Source organism: Etheostoma spectabile, chromosome 14 (genome assembly GCF_008692095.1).
Source record: "Etheostoma spectabile isolate EspeVRDwgs_2016 chromosome 14, UIUC_Espe_1.0, whole genome shotgun sequence".
Lineage (NCBI taxonomy): Eukaryota > Metazoa > Chordata > Actinopteri > Perciformes > Percidae > Etheostoma > Etheostoma spectabile.
Genome location: NC_045746.1, coordinates 10,404,619 through 10,408,198, shown reverse-complemented (window position 1 = coordinate 10,408,198; position 3,580 = coordinate 10,404,619). Strand labels below are relative to the sequence as shown.

At 40.6% G+C, this 3,580-nt stretch overlaps 1 long non-coding RNA gene across 1 annotated transcript in view; it reads left to right on the top strand.

Annotated features, from left to right (window-relative positions):
• The first annotated feature begins 758 nt into the window (after positions 1–758).
• LOC116701928 (uncharacterized) overlaps positions 759–3,580 on the top strand; it is a 7,604-nt gene continuing 4,782 nt past the window's right edge. Inside the window, exon 1 of the long non-coding RNA XR_004335034.1 lies at positions 759–770. This is a non-coding gene — a long non-coding RNA (uncharacterized LOC116701928). The remainder of the gene's footprint in view (positions 771–3,580) is intronic.

Genomic DNA, 3,580 nt, shown 5'->3' with positions numbered 1-3,580 from the left:
AGAGCATTGTTGTAGAATCAATCATGTTATTTGGGGTAATTACAATGGTAGTTAAAAAGAACATTGATATAGGAAACGGGTCAATTTGACCCGAGGACAACATGAGGGTTAAGAGATTGCAAGGTGTTAAGGTTAGGGAGTAGATCAACCTGCTTCAAGAGGAGGACTGAAGCAGTGGGGTGTGAATTGACCACCCTGTATAAATAGTGGAATCTGGCTTCCAGGGGAAAAGGGAAGTGTGGCTGTGCTGCTAGAACACAATACAGTTGTCAGTGTTGCCACTAGTTTAATGTTGGTCTTTAAGTTTGACTGTTTGGTATCCGTGTACTCCAGACCGCTGGAAATAATAAACACCTCTGAAAATACAATGTTTGAGTCTGCCTACCTACCACCTTCCTAGCCACTCTGGCCAGGCAACATCACTCTTACACACTAAAAATGCCATCTACAAAGCCTTGGAAGCGTTACGCACCATCACACAATTTCAAAGGTTGCGGAAAACTGGCCCATTTTACGGATGGAAATTCTTCATAAAATCCAGATTTTCGCGAGGAATGTTGCAACCGCAAATTTCACTCTCTACTCACGCATTTTTCTTGCGTAACAGTGTATAAATGAGGCCCGTGGTGCAGCCCAGTACAACCACAGTCTGACCTGCCGGCCACTGAGCAGCTCCACTGGAGAAGTTGCCGTTGAGTGCCTGCTCAATGGCACCTCATTGGTGGTAAGACGGTGCTGCTTTTTTCACTTTCCCCACCAGATTGAAACCTGTCTCTAACTTTAATCCACCACTTCTGATAATTAAAGTAATTCTAATTTGAAATGTATCAACACAAATGATTTATACTCTCAAAATTTATGACTGAAGAGCTTGTTTTTAGGTTTTGTACAATGTTTTTTGATCTGATAAATGCCAATAGTACTTCAACTTTGTCAAACCTTTATGACTGAAAAGCTACGTTTTCATGTTTCGTACAAAGTTTTTTGATCTGTTTACGTAGATGGTATATTGATCATCTACGTTTTATGAGACAGTAAAAGCACTTGACTTTTATCATTGCAGTTCCATAAAGGCGTTTAAGGTTGAACTGACGACTGACGGATCTTTGGACCTGAATGACCCGTCAGTGAAGGACTTTCTGAACCAAGTCAGTGTTATTCCTCTTCTGGGTGATTTGAGAGTTAACCACTTTTGGAAATGATCTTAATACCTTAATTACAAAATTTAGAAAAGTCCAACCTTTAAGTGCACCAAGTATACACTCCCTATGTTAAATTCCCATAGGTCAGGCAGATTTTTATTTAAAGGCAGTTATTTCATGGATCAGGATACTATGCATCGATAAGGTTCCCTTGGCTTGGGATTAAAACAACGCCCCCCCCCACCACACCTACATCATCATCACATACCCTTCACCATACATAGAGATAGGCATGGTTTTCTTTCAGTGAGCTTAATAGCTGGTTTGATTTGCATTGAGAGATGATCTTATGAAAAGTCCCCCATGCTTACTCTAGACATGGTGAAGGTTATGTGATGATGGGGGGGGGGGGGGGCATTTTAATTCCAAAGACCAAGGACTTATCAGGATACAACAACAAGTATAAGTATACACCCCCCTATTAACATCAGGGGGGTGTATACTTGGCCCCCTGTATTTTAAGGAAGAACATTTAATTTACAATGCATTATCATTCACAAAGAAACCTGGTGTTCTTAAAAGTTGAATTTTGCCAAAACTTGAATTAAGGCCTTAAGATCAATTTCCAAAGATCTTTTTTAATCAATTTTAGCATGGGTGTGTAAACTTATTCAAGCCACTGTGTTATACACACAGCATATGTTGTTAAAGTTGCGTGATTGTAGTAAATCTGTGAAAACCTTCAACGCTTGAAGTTCATATCTTCTTGCGGGTCAACCATACAAGTCTTATACCGCAACACTCATAGTGAGAATAAACCAAACTGGTGTCAATAATACGTTTTGGTCTATCTTGCAGATGACGAAATATATGAGGGACCATGGGATAAATCAGCTGTTCCAACTGAGCTGGAGGAAGCGCCGAATGGAAAGCTTCAATTTAAAGACAGGTTGAACCATACAAACCATAGCATGGCAACTTTTAATAACAAGTAGACATAGAGAGATACCTATTAATTAATTGAAATCGTCGTTTTTTGTGTTAGTGTGTTTTAAGTTGAGCTCTAATTACTGTTTGACCTGCTGTTGTCATATTCATACGCCTGTGTCCTTCTTATTAACTCTTCTACAATGTAAATTGTCAAGTTACTTTTTGTCACATTTAACAGTCCTTAAGGTGCACGTGAATAGCAGAAAGGATACTGAGCGTTTTGCTCTGTCTCTCTTAGTACATGTTGGAGGGTGATGGTCCATTTCTTTTAAAGACTGGACAATCACTGTAAATTACTGTGACACTAGTCAATCTGTGGTCCAGGGACCAGAACAAAAAACAGTTCTGTACACAGACCGTTACTCTTTAACTGGCTCTAAAACCAAAACATTTTTTTTTTTTTCCGGAAGAGGACTAGATAAATCTTTGGGCGTTTCTCAATCTGTTTCTTCTATGGATTGTGTCCTTGTGTTCTTGGGAAACTCCTGTTGGGCCAAAGTACTGACCCAATACACAAGTTAGCATTTGCCAAGAACAGTTAAAAATCCCGGATGTGATCTCGACACGCCCGTTTTAACGAGGATACATCGATGGTGACTTGTTGAACTTGGCCGGGCCGGTATCCCAGCATTCAATTCGGGTGTAAAGCGCTTATGTTTTCCGGTACACATATTTTCACAATTTACGTCTATTATTAAATCAATAAATTCATTTTTAAGATGTTTTAAGGCGAGAAATCAGCTGTGAAGATTTTGAGTATAGGCAGTTCAACGAAAATTGATGGTGAATTAAAAAAGCCTTCGGAGTTGGAAAGCTCCGCAAACCCCGGCGGGCGAGCTTGCTACGCCAGCCGGGAATGACTCTCGCGAGCCGGTCAGTCAGTCAGCTTACAGACCCCTCAGACCCCCCACATTTAGACAGACCACTCTGGTCCCACATTTAGACAGACCCCTGCAGCAAAGCCAGGTCCACAATTGTAAGATATTTTTAACAATTTTTACCGCTGTTGTTATATATATCTGTCCTCCTCATCCTGGCTCTCCTCCCTCTCGGGCTCCTCTTCTGCTTCTCGGTAAGACGGCAGTGACTAACTTTACCCAGTCCATCTATAATTTTAATACCTATTTTAACGTTTCTGTTCTGCTTTCAATTAAAATTGAATCCTGAACAATGTTACAAGGATTTTTTTCCCGCCGTTGTCGTTATTTATAAAGTTATTGCCCCGTGATACTTAATAGCACTTTAAATGAAAACGTAACAAAACAACAAAGGCGGTGTGAAAGGTGACCGTCCATGCTTTATTATGAATACATACATCAAAGTAAAGCGCCCTCTTTGCTGGGGGTGTTGCGCAATAACAGGAAGAACGCTTCGTCTCAAAACCGTCAACAGCGTGTTGTGTGCTTCTGAACTTGCGAGTTCAGTCTTCCAGGTACAGCTAGCAAGTA